This window comes from Equus asinus, chromosome 6 (genome assembly GCF_041296235.1).
Source record: "Equus asinus isolate D_3611 breed Donkey chromosome 6, EquAss-T2T_v2, whole genome shotgun sequence".
In the NCBI taxonomy this organism is placed as follows: domain Eukaryota; kingdom Metazoa; phylum Chordata; class Mammalia; order Perissodactyla; family Equidae; genus Equus; species Equus asinus.
The window spans coordinates 7,482,492-7,502,684 of NC_091795.1; the positions used below are offsets into that span (position 1 = coordinate 7,482,492).

Below are 20,193 nucleotides of genomic sequence, written 5' to 3' on the forward strand. Positions count from 1 at the left end.
AAAGCATAACCAACTGGGGTTTCACCAGAACCTAACCATCGTGGCGGAAGAGAAATACTCAACTCTAGCCCCCTGTAGCTTCCTGTTATACATGATGCGGGGCCAGGAAAACCTGGGAAACACTTGTGAAGGTCACATCTTGGGGCACTGGCTCACTGGAAAACTAAGATCTGGGGCCAGCATCATGATCAAGTGGTTAAGTTCGTGCTCTCCGCTTCAGTGACCCAGGGTTTCACGGGTTCGGATCCTGGGTGCCGACATAGCACCACTTATCAGGCCATGCTGAGGCAGCATCCCATATGGCACAACCAGAGGCGCTCACAACTAGAATATATACTACTGTGTACTGGGCGGCTTTGGGGAGAAGACAAAGGGAAAAAAAAACACAAAAAACAATTGGCAACAGTTATTAGCTCAGGTGCCAATCTTTAAAAAAAATAAATAAATAAGCTCTCTCTAAAAAAACAAAGAATAAAATTGATTAAAAAAAAAAAAACTAAGGCCTAGTCATAAAAATATAGACCACTTCCTTGTCCCCATACCTTATCACCACATCAGTAAGGGCTTCTTCATAATAGCAGTAACACAGTTGAAAGAACAGCACATCTCAGGCTTATGGAAAGAGCTTTAAAGAAACCCCCAAAAAACAAAGGAGACAAAAACAAGGACATAAGGGGAAATATTAGCCTCTGAAATCTACAGTTATTGTATACAGTAAATACAGACTAACACCAAGGCAGAAAAACATAAAATATCACATTAAGGTCTTATTTACCTCAATTCCTTTTACCCAGTACATCACGTCTGGCTTTGAAGAAAAAATTACAAGGCATAGGAAAAGAAAAAATAAAAAAAACCCCACAGTCTGAGGAATAGAGCAAGCACCAGAACCAGACTCAGATATGACAGAGATATTGGAAAAATCAGACCCAAAATTTAAAATAACAATGACTAATCTGCTAAAGGTAGTAATGGAAAAGCTGGAGAACATGTAAAAACAGATGGATGATGTATGCAGAGAGATGGAAACTCTAAGAAAGAATCAAAAAGAAATGCCAGAAATCAAAAACACTGTCAGATGTTAAGAAAACCTTTGATGGGCTCATCAGTAGACTGGACATAGCCAAAGAAAAAATCAGTGAACCTGAAGATATGTCAATAGAAACTTCTAAAACTAAAACGCAAAGAGAATAAAAACGAAAAAGACAGAATAGAATATCCAAGAACCATGGGACAATTAGAAAAGTTGCGACATACATGGAACAAGTATAACAAATGTATCATCCTAATACAAGATGTTAATAATAGGGGAAATGGGGGGGGGGTTCATGTATGAGAACTCTCTGTACTGTCTGTTCAATTTATCTGTAAAACTAAAACTGCCTAAACCATAAATTCTATTAATTAAAAAACAGCATCTAGAAGAAATGATTAGAAAATGTTACATGCACAAATAAATAAAGTTTTAAATGGAACAATTTCTTGGCTGGAACAATAGCAGTGAGAATCTTCATGATATCACTTGGAGTTTAGCATCTCAAGAAGATAGCAGAAAAGCAAGGATAGAGGCTGAATTCTATCGTTACTAATGATTATTTATGAATATATTTGACCCTATATCCTAGAAATGAGAATACACATTCCTTTCAAACACTTATGGAATATCTACCACACATTATTCATGTACAAGTCTACAAAGATAATTTCAATAAATTAGCCAAGTCATAGAGTTATAGGTTATATTGTTTAATTAAAACTCAAGAAAACCAAAAATTTATAACATGTATTTAAACCCTTCAAATTCCAATCCCTCAGAAACTTTAAAACACATATTATTCTCCTAAATAACCCTTTTTAAAGAAGAAACATACACATCCCTGGACTCTGTACCGAGCCAACTGCTTTTTCCTGACACAAGGCTTGTCACATTCTCAAATGTTTGACCTGGGGAGGCAGCACAGGTAAAGAGGGTTTCAGGAGTTTGGTGTGGAATAGAATAGCTCTTCTCAAGCAAAACGCAAAGACTCTGGAGTGAAGGATGGGGGATCTGGAAAGAGAAGCGATGAGCCACAGAATCCTAAGAGCCAGGGAGCTGGCACCCTGCCTCCCAGAGCCATTCTTCCCTTTCTTTTTCCCTTTCCTTTGGATCTAGTTCCAGCAAATCCTTTTGCCAGATAAAGCACTGAAGTAGAGAAAGCAGCGTTTCAGAAGCATTATTCAAAAATGTTCTTTCCTACAGCCAAAACGGAGACAGAAATGCCAAGACTTTTACACCCAAAGAAGAACTGACTGAGAGCCAAACATGTGCTGGGTTTGCTTGGTGTGAGGAGGTGGTGAAGGGAAGAGAAAGAACATTCACAGGATTTAAAATGATCCCAGACAAAAGAACTTGCAAAGCAGAATTTGCAATATTAAGCACACTTCTTATTACCCAGGGGAACCTTCAGGAAAGATAAGCTGCTTGGATTTTAAACAAAAAGATTAAAGTATTCCACTTGGCATTTCCCCTGAGGCTCGAGATGTCCTGTTTTCTCTGCAGCAGCTGCCCTCCCCACACACACAGAGGCCCAGTGACTAAGAGAAGCGAAAACATAGGGGCTTCTTGTCAGAGTTCGTTGTGTCTTTGGCCTCTCCTCATTTCTTTGGCCTTCTGTGTTTTTAGGACCAATTTGTAATTAGCCAGGCAAAGGGAATAAACAAGAGAGCTTTAGAAAATGAACCGCATGATTAGCTTGTCCTGACTGGGATTTTGAGTCACCCCAGAGTGTCCCCAGTTCACTTAAGGATGGCATAAACACTGACAGCAAAACCAATGAAAGTTCACTTTGGTATTAAGGAAAAATATATGCACACTATCACTTCAATACTTGTGGACGGGGGAGAAGGCATGGTGGCAGCAACAAGTAGCAGTGACATCTCATACGTGGTAAATGGTGGGATATTGTAACTTTGTTTGGATTGGGGCAATGTATTGAGCAGTACAGAGGTGACGATAACGAGGGCAGGGGACCAGAGAGGAACAAATGTACAATCTGTTGAGCCACAAACTAAATCAACAATTTCTCTATTTTAAAAAAAGAGAGAGAGAAAGAGTATCGATAACATTTCTGCAAAATTTTACTAATGTTTTCTCTTCCGTCCAACTCCTTTATGCTGTTTGCCCTCTTGGCCTGTAGATACGTGATTCCTCTGTTTGAGTATGTGAGTGCCTTTGGAGAGGAGGGGCAGACTTTAACGGCATTTGCTCAGTTCAGCTCTGGATGGAAAAAGCCTTGGAGATAATCTAGGAATCACACGGAGACTACCACAGGAAAGCCTATCCACCTGGACCAAAAGGGACAAACCCTCCACTTGGGCACACAGCACAGTTCCCAACTCCACACGGGCAGTGAGAGGGCATGTGGCTTCTCAAGCTCCCCTCCAACGGAGGGATAAACACGCCCCCAGCCGTCCCTCAGAGAAGCCCAACAAGAAGGCATTGCGAAGTCATCCAAGAGGGACATGCAAGTGTGTTCTTGAAAAGTCTCCCCAGAGCAAGTGTAACAAAATACGGTGAACAGCTACTTCGGTCCTCCTCCTCTGCTCTTCTCTCTGTGTCTCTCCTTTTGTGATCTCTCTTTGATGATTATGGTATTATCTTAATCAGTGTACTGTGGTCTCTGAAGTAAGGACTAGATTAGGGGGAAGGAAAAAATTATTTGAACAAAATGAAATTCCAGAGCTGCTGGCACGATAGGAGGCACATAGAGAGTGAAGGAAGTCTTCCAGATATGCAAACACAGATTGGCTTGCATGGCCAGGCTAATTGCATGTGAATTGCTCCATTGTACCAAACACCACGCTGATGCACAGAATGGTCTTAGTTCAAAGTAAAGTATTGCTCATTGCATCAGTGTTGGCAAAACAGTGATAGCTTATAGAACTGAAATATTAGGATCATTTAATCTGGAATTCCATTAAAGGGCAGGTACAATGAGAATTGAAATAAGGATATGGCTCTGAGATAGAAAAAGAAGCATACAAGGAATTTTAGTTCAAATGAATATGAAGATGACCAGTTATATAAGTAAAAGCAAGGCCATCCTTCAAGGGAGGGAGAGAAACAGGTGCAGGCAGCTCTTCCTAGTAGCGGCAGTGATGGCTTTCAGGAGGAGGACACTGTGCTACCTGCACTTAAAGCCTCAAAGCCCAAGCCTCAGTCACAGCTGAGGACAGCTGTAGACTGCACTCAACTGAAGCCAGGAGGCCACTCCCCTCACTGCCCCACCGTGCCCTGGGGGGGCTCCTCCCCACCTCCTTCCTACCTGTGCTTTCTCCGCCTCCACAGTCTCCTGACAATTGTCAGTTTGACCCATTGTGAGTGCACATTAGCCAAGTTGACACAAAGTGCCTCCAGACAACACTTCAAGATTTTGCCTGAACAATATGCTCATCTTCACTGTTTTCAACCCTCACTGCTCAGAAAGCAAGACAGACGGAAAGGAGACACAGCCTTGTGCAACTGGGGGTAGGCGCACAGGTACGGTGACCTTCTATCACAGTTCAAAAGTTTTGAATGCCTTTTTTTCCTGCCTGGATGATCCTCAGCATCTCCAAAACCTACAACATAGATTACTTATTTTAAAATTTGAATAGATTTGAAATAGAACCTATAAAATATGAGAAGTTGTATTATATTTTCTTTCCACCATGATTGGATTTGATACTTTCAAGCTAAGGGATAAACAGAGGGAAAACAAATAGAGTAGATAAGAAAAAGATAGGTAAAGAATAAGTAAGAGGCAGGAATTTTAGAATGTGACTGAATAGGTTATATTGTTGAAGAGTGTTTAGAAAGAGCTGTTCTCACAATCAGAGTTGATGACTGACTGAGCCACCTGGAGAGGTGATAAGCTCACCCTCAATAAGGTATTTCAGGTGTGGAGAGTAGATGATGAATACCAGTTGGCACTGGAGATAAAAAGCAATCGATTAGAAGAAATTGCTTGGAGTGCAGTGTTAAGAAGCGTTATAATTGGATCAGGGACCAGCTGGGGCAATTCCAATGTGGATTAGTAATGTCTGTTTTGAGTGTAAGAGTGAGGACAGGAGTGTTATGAAATTGACTTATCTGGCCAGTGATGCTAAAGACATACTTTATGTGTCATGTGATAGGATTGTATTAAATGACCTCTTAGATATATAAATTGCACGTGTCTATGATAAAAAAAACAAGAACTTTTAAATGGAAAGCTGCAAGGAAATGCGAGGTATTATTATTCTATTTTTAGCATATTGGTAATGATGAGCCACTGTAGATGAAGACCTGTGTTGAAGATGAGTGGCTTAAGCCAAGCATGGAGCAGGGCAAGCTAGCTCCGGTTCAAAATTGCCAGACTTGTAAATCAATATTTAATACTCTGACATACCTCACGAGGCTACTAACAAGCAAGCATAAAACACTTGGTGAATATAAATAATTAACAGGAAAGTAATTAGAGGTCTTTTAAAAAACAATCTATCTTGATTAATGTAAAAGAGCTTAAATGAATGGTTCTCTATAAGACCAAATAATCATTGTTTCCATCATTGCCACCGTTAGTGTCGTGTTTACTCCAACTGTTCACAAGCCACAGAAGGATGCAGTTTTGGGTGCCGACTTTGAGCTAACGTTACCTTAAGCAAATGTTTTAATAAATAATTTCCTTTCAGCTTATTTTCCCTTTTTGAGGGGGAGGTAAAAGTGTAAAAGAGTCCAAATTGGGGTGGGGGGGGGGTGTCATCATTTTGTTTTAGAGGCAGTTGTAAAATGGAAACTTTCTAAAGCGTGATCTGGAGACCTCAAGAACCACGTCAATTGATTTGGAAGGTTATTTTCTGAGCTGAATTTAAAACCAGTCACACAGTGGTTCCCAGGCGTTAAGTTACAAAAACCACCATTCAATATTTATAGACACTGGGATCCTCAGTGTCCGGCATGCTGCTGATCCATTCCAAACACACAAGGTTTCTTTCCTGACAACAGTCACCTGATCAGGTTATTTTTGTGTATCACTATCTACTTAATGCAATACAGGTAAAACATGTTTTGCCATAAATCACCTGTAATCGGTGTTGGGAAATCTTTTAAGCAATTCTTTGAAGGCACAAATTTTTACTTTGCCAAAACTTAATACATTCAGGAAAGAACACTATTTTATCTAGCCTGATGTTAACAAAGGGAATAGCATCATTTCAGCAGATATGGGTACAAGTAACTACCAGAAGAAAATTATCTTTAGAAACTTACATTCTTCTTTCCTCAGAAAGAAATGTGAAGAGAGCCATCTGGCAGATTTTATGCAAGTCTTTGAACTCGGGTCTCATTTTCCTCGTTGATAAAATGGGAAAATAGTAAATACCTCACCGAGTTGTTATGAGGATTTAATGAGGAAAGATATAAATAATTCAGGGCTGCATCTGTTACAATGCAAGTGCTCAATAAACGTCGGCTACCCCCTTACTTTCTTTTCTTTCTATTTCTGATGTGCTGGCCATCCCACCTGGAGGCCCAGCCTTCGTCTGATCCTCAGGGGAGAGCAGAATGTTATCACGGCCAACACTGAAACTCAGCATGACGTCTCCCTTACTGCATGGCCACTCCTGACATCAAATTTTAAGCCTAACAACCTGAGTCTGTCTCTTTCTTCTAGCTGAAATCTGATACCCGGATTCCTGATTAGGGTGCCAAAGTTCCAGTCCCAGCGGTGAGAACACCCATCTATTTGGGACATGAGCCCTCCATCCCTCCATCATCTTACACATTTCATCCTCATACCTCCATCCTAGAGTCCTACGTCTGGACATTATCCAGAGGCTGGGTGGTGCCAGCTCCTCCCACATCTCCTTGAGGCAGAGCACCTGCCTAACTTTCTAAATATGACTGTTCTTGTGTGCTTCTACCCTCTATGAAGATGACTCCATCACATCTGCAGATGACCTGATGTCAATTGTCTGTCTAGACCATACCCAACATCTATATGCTTGCTCTTTGATATCCAGGTTCTGAGGGATGCATTGGATATAGTCCTAGAAACGAACACTGCTCTTGTCTCTTAATTGCCTCACTCCAATGCAGACCAGACTGGAAGTAGCCCTCCGTAGCCTAGACTGTTTTATCAATTAACCATGTCTCAGCTCAATACACAAGTCAAATATATTCACTTCTTCATCAAATGTTTAGGAAGCACTTATTATCTGACAGGCATTGTCTAGGGGCTACAAACAGAGCCGTGAGCAAAATAAAATGGCTGCCACCACAGAGCTTACATTCTAGTGGGGAGACTGATAATGGCCAAATGTGCTGGGCATTCTCCATTAACCCTGTCAAATCTATTCTCCACCCTCTGTACCCGTTGTATGCCCCCCAATATTGAACTCTGTGGACTGCTTCAACAAGTTGCTTTGTCTTCAGGCTCACAGTTGGGTTTGGCCAACAGAGTACATAGGTAAGAGAATGGAGGAAACAGGGGAAGAGAAATGGCATATTTGTTCCCTCAATTCCTCCTTGCCAGGCCACATTCTTCAACTCCAATCATAGCTCCTGTCAGACAGCTCTGTCCTGCAGCCACGGGCTCTCTCTGGGTTCTGGCAACTGCTCCTTCCTGCAGCCTCTAAGCCTGACTACGGTGGTGAAGCCTTGCTCTTCCTGCCTCAGGTTGCTCGACCTTTCCATGGTCTCCTTTAATGCTGCCCACATCTTATAAATAGTCCCCTATTAAACTCTCTTAAATTTACTCATTTGAGAGTGCCATCTATTCACTGCTAGGATCCTGACTACTACCCCAAATGAAGAAATATATGGTATTATGTCAGGCAATTGTGAGTACTGTGAATTCAAACATGCAGTAGAACAGTACAGACATAGTGTTAGGAAGTGCTCTGTTAGATGAAGAGTGGTCAGTAGAGACCTATCACAGTAGGTGACATTTGGCAACAAGGTGAATGACGAAGTAGGGCTGCCAGATAAAATACAGGATGCCAGTTAAATTTGAGTTTGACGTGAACAACAAATAAGGTTTTAGTTTAAGTATGTCTCAAATATTGTATGGGACGTATTATACCAAAAAATTATTCGTTGTTTATCTGAAATTCAAATCTAACTGAATGTCCTGTATTTTTATTTGCAAAATCTGGCAATCCTAGTTTGAAGACATGAGCAATATGAAAGAATATCTGGAGGAAGAACATTCCAGGCCGAGCAAATACCAAGTCAGAGGCCTGAGGAGACGAGTCCATAGTTGGTGAATTCGTGGAATATCAAGAAACAGCCACCTGGTGTCTTAGCTGTTGTGCATTGTGAACGGGCCACAGCGTATCATCAGAGGGAGGAGGGGCAGGGCTTACCATCCTGGGTCCTCCCTTGGCCTGTGCTTTCTCTCTTCTCTCAATTGTCCAATTCAGTTCCTTATGTTAATTATAGTCATCAGGGAAAAGGAAGACAGGAGAAACCAAGATGCCATAGCCCTCAGTGCAGCAATAACAAATGAACCTGAAAATTGCTTGAAAGTAGCCAATATCATTTTATGAACAAATCCCAATTCTTATGCAAATCACATGCAAACTAACTCCATGCTCATCTAACTCATGTAGCTGAATCTAATTCCTGGAAAACCCTAGGAGAGCTGCACTGTTTGCTGTGCTCCTGCTAGTGGGTGAACTGCCAGTCAGAGAAAGGCACACTGTCCAAGCAATCCTATAGCAGATCAAAACTCTCCATGAACTACCTGATTCATAGCACCCTCCTCTGGCCCAGAACTTGACGGTGAGGAGGCCCTCACGCATGCCCTCTCATTCTGTGCTTTCAAAAACGTCTGCCAAGGAGATATCACTACCTTCATTAAACTGAAAGAACAAGGCTTTGTCCACAGCATCAGTCAGAGAGCTGATTCAGGGAAGGAGCAAACTGGTTGTCTGACTCAATGTATCTAACCGACTTGGCAATTCAGTGTGAATACTCTTTCTGAGAGGTCTGTGTATACACTCCAGAGAAGATGGGTCCAAAGTCAGACACTCACTAGAAGATGTTCGTAATCGTGTGTGTGCTCACATGAATAAAGTAAAATACACAGCATAAGAAAAAAAGCAAATCACTTTAGAATAATGCTATTATAATATCATAAAACAGCCTAGCACATATACATTTCATTCTTAATATGCTAACTAAGACCTAGCAGAGAGTCGAGTAACCTTGTGGCATTAAAGTGGTGGTGAGTCTAAAGTGCTATTCTGAGATGTCTCCTGCAACTGGAAGGTGACATGAAACTCTCTCTGGTTTCTAACAAAGCTGCAAGGATCACAATACCATCACGGGCTGCTGCTGATGTGTTATCACAATAATCACCATGCTTCATATAGAAACGGTGAAAATACAGGTGTAATTTTTTTCCCCATTCAAGTTCAGAGACCCCTGAATTCTCTCAGGGACCCAGGCTAAGAATCACACGTTAGAGATGCGGAGCAAAGCTGAGTGAGTTTCTCCTAATTCTGAGCTCGAAAATATCTAGCATTGTTCTTTATTTCTACATGTGAACAGGACTCACTGAGGAAATGATGCATGTAAGGTCTGAGATATTTCTGAAATTAAATGAGTACCTGATCCAATATTTGTTACAACTTTTCTTCAAAGCAGGATAATGGCTGCAGCTTTCTCTTTTCTTTGATTATTTCTGACACTCCAACAAAACTCATTTATAGTTATCTATCCAAAATAACTTCTCTTAGTGAGCATTTGTACTCCAATATCTATATTTGAAGGTATTGTTAGTTTCCTTTATATTAACTAAGAAAGAAAAGAAAGAGCTAAAAATGCATTTTAAGCTAACAATATCTGTAGAAAGAATTAAAATATAAGACACAATCATTTATCACCAGTGATCTTCCAGGTACTGGAAGTATTTCTTCCACTGAGGTGGATTTTTTTTTCATTTTTTTTAAATCATAGAGAGAAAATAATTCCTTAAAGACCCATCACATTTTGCAGGCAACACCTCTATTAATACTTAAGCTCTGAATTGTACTAAGTTTGTCCTTTGGCATTTGTGTACACTTAGGAAGCAGCCCATATGGAACAAAGTATGCTGAATGAGGCCCCACAAAAAGGTGTCTTTGCCCAACAAAATAAGATTCACTACCTATAGGTGATTATTAGCATTGTTGCAAGATATATAGTAATAACTTTGAGAAGAGTTCTCTCTTCTTGCCATTTTTGCATGTGATCCAAAACTGTTTCTTAGAACAAATAAGCACAAAGGAAAAGCAATATGAGTTGACTTCTCAGCGGTATGGAGTTTCAAGTCAGCTAGAGGAGCAGATGCTGAGACCGAAGTTTGCAGCCAGGAAGTTTACGGTGAGCGCTCGGGACATTAGCATTCAGTGCCGGGTGTCACCACCTCAGAGGCTCTGCCAACCCCCTAGAGCTCTGGAGGAAAAGGAGCCTGCAGAGAAGTCCCAAGTTGGGGCAGGAGCCCAGGCCTTAAACCCTTATATCAACCAGACATTGAATGCAGACAGCCCTCCAAAATTAGGGGTGCCCTTGGACAAGGCTGCTCTTTAGTCAAAGGTAATTGCTGTGAGAGTGGGCTCAACTGCAAGCTGCCAGTTGTAAAGAACACCCCACCCACTGGGGAAATGAGTGCTCACCATCCAGAAGGGGGAGGGTCTGGATGGTGCACAATAGCATCCTCCACATCTATGCCCATCACTGTTTTTACTTGAACAATGAGTAATGACAAAAAATCTAAAGAAGATGTCCCAAACCCAAGGCTGATAGGAGGCAGATCAGGGATAAGAAGCCTTATCTGCATAGAGAGTTTAAAGTTAATGCTTTTTTGTTTCTTTATTTTGGTGAGGAAGATTGGCCCTGAGCTAACATCTGTTGCAAATCTTCTTTTTGCTTCAGGAAGATTGTCCCTGGGCTAACATCTGTGCCAATCTTTCTCTTTTTTGTATGTGGGATGCCGCCACAGCATGGCTTGATGAGCAGTGTGTAGATCCGTGCCTGTGATCTGAACCAGCAAACCCTAGGCTGCTGAAGCAGAGGGTGCAAACTTCACCACCATGCCACCGGGCTGGCCCCTGAAGTCAACACATTTTCCTACATTTTGGAAATTACTTTATTTTATATTGTTGCTAAACTTATTGGGGTAGGAAAGATCTTGCTGTTTCTTTGTCATGAGGGAAAGGGCATAAAGGTCTGTGTTCTGCCCTTAGGTGACCGAGCTGGGTCCTCTGTGCTTTCATTTCCTTCATTATAAATTTAAAGGTAAAACTTCTATTTTTAAGAGACTATCTTGAAGTATTTCATAATTATTCTTTAAAATTATATTTATCAGGGGCTGGCCCCGTGGCCGAGTGGTTAAGTTCGCATGCTCTGCTTTGACGGCCCAGTGTTTCGTCGTTCAGATCCTAGGCGCGGACATGGTACCGCTCATCAGGCCACGCTGAGGAGGCGTCCCACATGCCACAACTAGAAGGACCCACAACTAAGAATATACAACTATGTACTGGGGGGCTTTGGGGAGAAAAATAATCTTAAAAAAATTATACATTATTAGAGCAATGTACATAACAAAAACCTTTGATGTTTTTAAATATAAAGAATAGTGGTAATAGTGGGCAATACTGAATAATAAGTAGTAGAGACATAGCTTTTACTGATTTTATTTGGACTCTTCTAATTTTATTTTTACATTATTACCTAAACACTGTAGCCCTTGACAGACAAAAGAAAAAAATGCTATTTGCACTTTTATCACTCTTACGATTACAGGACATCTCATTACAGTCCAATTGTTCATAAATATTAAAAACTCATTCAAAAACAAAGAAAAATAAAATAAAACCAACAAAAGGAATGGTTACACTAAGTGATCTAAGATTCTGCCTTTACAAACTAGAAAAAGAAATCTAAATTAAATAGCAAATAAGTAAATGACAAGAAATAAGTAGGTAAGAACAGAAATCAATGAAATTACAAGAGAGATACATAACACAAAAATAAACACAGCAAAAGTTGTTTCTTTGAAAAGATGAACAAAATTGATAACTCCCTAGAAGGAGCAATCAAGACAAAACAAAGTACTCAAATTACTAATATCAGGAATAAGAAATTGAATGTTGGTACAGATCATACAGACAATAAAACTAATTGTAAGGAGACGTTAAGAAAAAGCTTATGAAGATTAATTTAACAATATAGATCAATTTCTTGGATGAGACATTATGAAAACTGATAAAAAACAAAATAGAAAATTTTAGTAACCACACGTCTACCAGAGAAATTTAATCATATTAAAATATTCCCATGAAGAAATATCAGGCCCAAATGGCTGCATTTGTGAATTCTATAAATTATTTGTGAGAAATAATATCAATATTCAAAAAGTTCTTTCAGAAAATAAAGGAATGAAAGCATTTAGTTTGTTTTATGAAGTTAGAATAACCCTGAAACAAAACCCTGATAAGAGCATTATGAGGAAAGAGAATTATAGATCAATATCCCTCATGAAAATCAATGAAAAACTCCTCAAAAAAAATTAGTGAATCAAACTCAGAAATTATATATATATATATATATATATACACATATATATTATATAATAAATATGTTATACTTTTATTTTTATTTATTATATGGTAATAAGTATGTGATATATATTTTTTTAATTTGTATTTATATCAGGACCTAGAAGCATTTATATGATTAACCTAAGGTTGGTTATTTCAAAATCAATTAATTTAATTGACAATATTGGCAGAATAAAGAGAAAAAAATCTATGATCATCTTAATAATTACTGAAAAATTATTTGCAAAAATCTAACACCTATTCATTGTAAGAAACTCTTAGCAATAAGAGAATAAATGGGAACTTCCTAAAACTGAGAAAAGGCATATTCATAAACCTCCAGCTGAAGACATTCTCAATGGTGATGTATTGACTTTTTTCCCCCTAAGAGTTGAAATAAGGCAAGAACGTTTGCTTTTATCACTTGTATTCAACATTGTACTTGAAGTCATAGCCAATGTAATAAGGTAAGTTAAATAAGTGCATAAATATTGGAAAAGAATAAGTTACAGTATTTTTACTCACAGATGATCTTATAATAGAGATAGAATATCCCTATTAATCTACAAAATCACTTTTTGAGAGACAAAATGACCAAACTTCCATTTTTAGGAATAATACTTTAATCTTTCAAGGTCACAGTATAGTCACATATGAAAATCAACTACATTTTTATATTCTAGTAACCAATGATTGGAAAATATAATATAAAAATAATACCAAGTACAATAGCATCAAAAAGCATGAAACGTCTAGGAATAAACATAACGAAAAATATGCAAGACCTTTACACTGAAGACTACGAAACATTGCAAAATAAAAGGATGTACATATCAAGGTCATGAAATGGAAGACTCAATAGTGTAAAGATGACTATCTCACACCAAACTTCATATGTAAATTTAATGTCTTCCCTGTTGAAATTTCAGAAAGCTTTTTACAGAAATTGATACATCCAATATAAAACATATATAAAGTCAAATGACATAGAATAGACAGAACACTTATTAAAAAGAGCAAAGTTGGAGTTATAGTACAGGATAGTGATTTTAATGGTTGTTATAATGTACAATTAGTTAAGACAGTGTGGTATTTTTGTAAGGGTAAACAAGTCAATTCAATGGAACAAAACAGAGTACAGAGGTGGACTCACATGTAACACATCTGGTTGATTTTTGACAAAGATATCAATGCAATTCAGTGTGGAAAGAAAATTTTCTCAAGAAATGATACTGAAACTATTGGATATCCAAACAAAAATTTGAATATTGACCCCTGGCTCATTTCATATTTAAAAAGAAAATTGTGTTGAGATAGATGATAGGCTTAAATGTGAAGATCAAACAAAATATCTTTGTGACGTTGGGGTAGAGGAATTTTACTTGGACTGGGCAAAAAGTATTAACCATAAAAGAAAAATAATGAAAAACTGAATTTCATCAACATAAAAAATTTCTGCATATCAAAAGTCACTGCTAAGAAAATGTAAAGTTAAGCGGCAAACTAGGAGAAAAGATTTATAATACACATATCTAGGAAGGGACTGTATTCAGAATATATTAATCACGCTTACATTCAATAATAGAAAAGCAAACATATCATTTAAAAAAATGGGTAAAAGAGTTGAAAACACACTCCACAAAAGTATATATTCCAGGGATCAATAAGCACAAGAAAAGATGCTTGACGTGAGCAGGCATCAGGAAATGCTAATGAAAAACCATGAGATACACCTTCGTACCCACTAGAATGGTTAAAATTTAAAAAAACCAAGAACTGAAAATATCAAACATTGGTGAGATGCAGAGTAACTGGAATTCTCCTATATTGCTGGAGGAAGGATAAATGGAACAACAATTTTAGAAAGTTTGGGAAGTTTCTTATAAAGTTAAATATATACTTACTCGACGATCTAACAATTCTCCTGCTAATTCTTTTTTTCACCCGAGGAATATGAAAACACGTATCCTCAAAAAGACTTGTACACGAAAGTTTAACATGTTTTATTCATATAGGAAAAACTGAAAACAACCGAAGTATCTATCGAGAGGAGAATAGATGAACAATACAAGTTATATTCACACAGTGGAATACTGCTCAGCATTAAGACGAAACCAATTAGTGCCACAAATAACAGAAACCATAAATCTCAAGCACTTTGTGTTGAGCCAGACGAAATAGTAGATGTTGTATGATTTCATTTATATGAAGTTATAGAATAGGCAAAACTCACCTTTGGTGATAGGTTTCAGAACAGATGTGTCTTCTGGTGGGGGAGGGGGACATTCATTGGAAAAGAACCCTAGAGAACATCCAGTGTTGACGGAAATATTCTCTATCTTGATGGAAATTGAGCTTTCATCAGTGCCTACATTTGTCAAAACTCATCAAGCTGTACATTTAAAATCTTTTCTCTTTAGGTAAATTACCCACATTTTTTAAAAACAGAATGTTCAGTGCTCAAAAATGTTCATATTCTTCTTTTACTTTTCTCCATTAAATTAATACACTATCTTAAAAATTTTCTTCTTAAGTTTTATGAAAATGACCTTTCTCACAAAAGTATCTGAGCCCTCATAGCTGTATAAACTGATAGAAAAATAGGAGTTGGTGTTAGAGAGTAAAATTTTCAGTTGGATACTGGCTTCACTCTTACAGGATATCTTTTGATAACCTGAATCTTGGTTTATACTCTTCTTCCTAAACATTAATAAATTCAACAATGAGCTCATAAGGCCCAGATGTTTTGTCTGAGCATTTGCCATTATCCAAGGAGTGCCGATGTGTTTTGCATAATTTATTGATAAATTCCTAATTGTGCCAATAGCAATCCCGATCATAGCAATTATTTTTTCTTGAATATCTACTCCATGCCAGGCCCCAAGCCCCACTTGTGGAAGTCGTTACCTTTCACTTGGCACAACAGCATCATTTTCCTATCAAGTCCCCTGTGTTCTTCCTCATTAGACCAAGATACTAAAGTTGAAATGCTTGGTGCTAACGAATGTGGAAGCACACACAGATGCTGACCTAAAATCATGTCGAAGTTCGTTATAAGTGGACACCCAGATGATTCACAGCATGTTTAAAATAGATTTATTTTTCGGGGCTGGCCCCGTGTCTGAGCGGTTAAGTTCGCGCGCTCCGCTGCAGGCGGCCCAGTGTTTCGTTGGTTCGAATCCTGGGCGCGGACATGGCACTGCTCATCAAACCACGCTGAGGCGGCGTCCCACATACCACAACTAGAAGAACCCACAACGAAGAATATACAACTATGTACCGGGGGCTTTGGGGAGAAAAAGGAAAAAATAAAATCTTTAAAAAAAAATTAAAAAAAAATAGATTTATTTTTCTTTTTTTTTAAATTGAGGTATAATTTATAGCAATAAAATTCACCCTTTTTAGCACAGTTCAATGAGTTTGAGCAAAGGTCTACCATCATGTAACCAACCAATATTTAGATTTCCATCAACTCCAAAAAGATTCCTCATGTTCCCATAGAAGTCAGACTCCCCCCTATCTCCAACCTCTGTAACCACTGATCTGTTTTCTATTTCTATAGTTTTGCCTTTTGTCAGAGATCATATAAATGGAATCATTCAGTACATAGTCTTTTATAGCTGGGTTAATTAATTCAGCATAATGCTATTGATATCCATCCATATTGTTGCACGTATCTGTAGTCTGCTCCTTTTTTAAAAAATATGGATGTTACACAGTTTATCTGTCCACCAGTTAAGGGACATTTAGGCAGCTTCTAGGAGTTTTTAAAATTATTATGAATAAAACTGTTATGAACATTTACATACAAGTGCCTGTATGGACATATGTTTTCATTTACCAGAGCACAGCACGTATCATAATTATATTTCCTGTCGTACTCTAACACTTATCCTGATCACTGCTCTAGGAGAGGAGCAAAAAATAAGGCAGGAGGTTTCTAATAACCATTATCCAATAAAAAGAACCAAGTCTTCTTGGAGAAATGGCTGATTCTAGGACCGGGAAGAAAATATACAAGATGAGCCTGGAGCATCTTGTCGTATCAGAAAGTAAGGAAGTGTTCAAATCACACACACACACACACATAATGATGGAGATATATCAAAGGGACATAAAAGCCAATTTAAGAAGCTCCCGATGCTCAAGGCTGGAATAATAGGAGCAAAAAAATAAAGTCGTATTGGATTATAATCCAAAGTATAAAATAAATATTCATGAACCCATACTCATATAGATAAGTGGTTGAATAAGTAAATAAATGGGAAAAAGTAAATCTTCCATGTAGAAGAATTTCCAATAATTTGTGTAAATACTCTCCCCTCAAGAAGGTGTAGCATGTCTTCCCCTTAAGTGTGCACTGTGCTAATGACTTCCTTCCAAAGAGTACAGTGGGGAAAGGAAGAGATGAGACTTTACAGTGAAGAAACCTTACACATATGACCTCAGCCAGTTGATAAGATGCACGTCAACAGTAATGAGCCATGTTGATAGTATGTACCCTTGATATCATGTGACCAAAATGGCACTTTACTTCTGAGGTCTTCCCCCAAGAAAATCATAATAACACTCTAAAGAGAAAAAAATCAGATAAGTCCCAATTGAGGGACATTCTGCAAAACACCTGAACAGCTTCACAGTATTCTTCGAAACAGTCAAGTTCATCAAAAACAAGGAAAGCCTGAGAAACTCACAATTAAGGAGAGCTTAAGAAGACATGATGACTAAATGTAATGCAGTATCCTGAGTGGGATCTTGGAATCTAAAGAAAGCAGATATGCTAAAAACTAAGGAAATCTGAATAAAGTATGTCCTTTAGTTAATAATTATGTATCAATGTTGTTTCACTAACTCTAACAAATGTACCACTCTAATACAAAATATTTGATGAGGAAACTGGGTATGGGGTTTATAGAAACTCTGTACTATCATCACAATTTTTCGTTAAATCTAAAACTATTCCAAAATTAAAGCTTATTTAAAAGTAGGGAAGGAAAAATGGGTATATTTTTAAACTTCCTCTTTATCAATATATCTTTGTCACCTAAATGATAGGATAAAATTTAGATAAAAATAGTGACATCAGAAATTAATTCCCTCAGTTCAAGCACTGGTTTGGACTCACTTCAGATATCACTAGAACATAGTTGGTGACAAATGTTTGTTGAACAAATCAATTTTTTGGGTGTCTGGTTTTGAGGACCTGCCCCACATGCAGTTCACATTATTTAAGGTTGATAGGTCCACAAAATAATGAGCACAGTCCCTTAGCTTAAGGAGCTTATGTCAGAAAATCACATGCAATATGCAACAATGTTTTACATTGAATATAAGCAACTTCCTAAATGGTATATCAAAAAGTAAGTGTTGGTTAGGTTAAGAAGAGGAAGATATTAATGTTCACAAAGTTTGTTAGGAAAGTATTAGTCAAGGTGATATTACCTGAAATGGGCCTTGAGAGATTAGGAAATTTAGAAAAATGGAAAAGGAAGAGTGTCCCTTGACACAAAGGACAATTTAAGAGTAAGCAAGGAAATGAGGATGATCTTGGCTTGTTCAAGAAGCAGGAAAGAAATGTTACATGAATAAGTTCAAAAGAGTGAATCAGTCTAAACTTGACGCAAATTAATAGTATAGAGATATTGTTGGTCCTGAATAGAGGAGAAGCAACAAGGAGCAGTGTTTAGAAAGAAAATCTAGAAGATGGATATGAGATATAGAGTGAGACAGGATGTGGAGAATATTAGGAAGGCACGGGGGTAAGGCAGAAGAAATACAAAGGGAGATGTTTGGGTAGATCTGACAGATGGCTATGCATGATTCAAGTGGAAATCAACATGACAGTGCTGGATTCGTGATGGCAGATGACAGAAACGGATGGATATAATGTATACTTTAAGCCTGTGTAACTAGCAGGATGTTCATTACATTATCTATTTGTACAGTCATTGACTAACTCATTTGAAGCAGATTCTGTCAGAAAGAAGAAAAAAAATGGGATGGATTTTTTCCTTAGGGGTAAAGTAATGAGTTCGGTTTGATTTCTCGGGAAATTAGCAATGGTTTAGGGAAGAAGATCTTAGAAGCAATTTTTTGTCATCTGTTTCTTTCTAGCAGCTTCCTGAAGAAATACTTTGAAATGTGGAGGAAATTATGACTTCACTCTTTTGGCTTATGTTCTAAGGTTTACTGAATTCCTGTAAAGTGAAATGGCTCAGAAATACGTCTTCTTTTCCAGGTGCATAGATAGCAATACGAGATAAGTCAGTCCAGTGCTGAGCTTGTTCAATGAAAGGTAAATGAGTGACATACAACCTAAGCCTTTTCCAAGTTCATGACTGAGCGTGTCCATGTGTCACTGTGGTTTCGTTCATTTTGGGGGCAGTTAATCTGATTTTTCTGCCCAGAGGTTTACCTTTTATTTTCTCACTTGGAGTTTCCCCAAAATTCACCACTGAGGTGGACTGAAGGCAGGGCTCCCCTTCCAGGCCAGGAAGCTTTCCTCACACAGAGGTGAGTGCAAGCACTTCTGCCTCTGCCAGCATTCCTGACCTCCCCGGTTCAAGGACAGAGCTGTACAAATGCACAAGAGAAATTATTTTTAGGCCTTTTGCCTTGAAACTTGTATCATCTTATGGAACAACTAGATCAAAGACTCTTAGTTAAACAGTAAATCTGAATTAGAATAAGCTGAAACAAATATTTACATATATATATATATATATATACACACACACATATGCAGTGATAAGGTAATAAGTTAATGAAACAATTCTTGATGTGGAGACAAAAATTTATAACCATAAAGTGAATATTGTCCGTTTAATGGGAAGGACACATAAAAAGTCAATTTCTTTAAAGTTATAATGTCCCTGAACTTGCTTCCAAATATAACATTCCATATATCGGACGGGAAAAATGTTAAATTTTTTAAGTGATTGAAATTTAATAAAACGTGAAATTGGGAATATATAAGTCAGCAACATAAAATGTAAAACATGATTCCAGTTCTATTTGGAATCAGTGTGCGGTTACCATCCAGAGAGAAGAAGGTCAGCGCAGAGGTCAGCCCTCTCCGGGATACGGGAGTGTCAGGGGTCCAGTGCTCGGCCTCCAAAATAGAGCAGCGGTTCTCACCCTGAGGCTGCAGCCGAATCACCCAGGGCACCGGAGGGAGAGTCTGATTCAGTCGTTCTGGGGGAGTCCCCAAAGTGTGCCTTTCCAGCACTTTCTCTCCCAAATGATGTAGCAGCACTTGGTTAGGGTACCAGATTCACCTAGAGGGCTTGTTAAAACGCACTTGCTGGTCGTATCCCTGTAATTTTGACCCAGTAGATCTCTGGTGGAGCCCGGCAATTTGCATTTTTAACATGTTCACAGTGCTGCTGGCTTGGGAACCACACTTTGGGAACTATTGCTTTAGAATCAAACTGCTTGCTTCAAATTCCTAATCAGTCTGGGTTAATTGTACATTTCCAGGCAAATTATTTAACATCTCTAAATCTTAATTTCTTTACTGTAAAATGGAGAAAACAATAGGACCTAATCCATTAATTATGACGATCAAATGAGTTAAACTAGGAGTCAACCAATGACAGCCCACATCTG

The 20,193-nt window shown here is 38.2% G+C and overlaps 1 long non-coding RNA gene across 2 annotated transcripts in view; it reads right to left on the reverse strand.

Annotated features, from left to right (window-relative positions):
- Positions 1-13,070: 13,070 nt before the first annotated feature.
- Positions 13,071-20,193, reverse strand: part of LOC139045480 (uncharacterized) — a 55,241-nt gene continuing 48,118 nt past the window's right edge. For both annotated transcript variants that reach the window (XR_011503810.1, XR_011503811.1), the window contains 2 exons: positions 19,001-19,158; positions 13,071-15,871 (listed from right to left, as the gene is read on the reverse strand). This is a non-coding gene — a long non-coding RNA (uncharacterized lncRNA). The remainder of the gene's footprint in view (positions 15,872-19,000; positions 19,159-20,193) is intronic.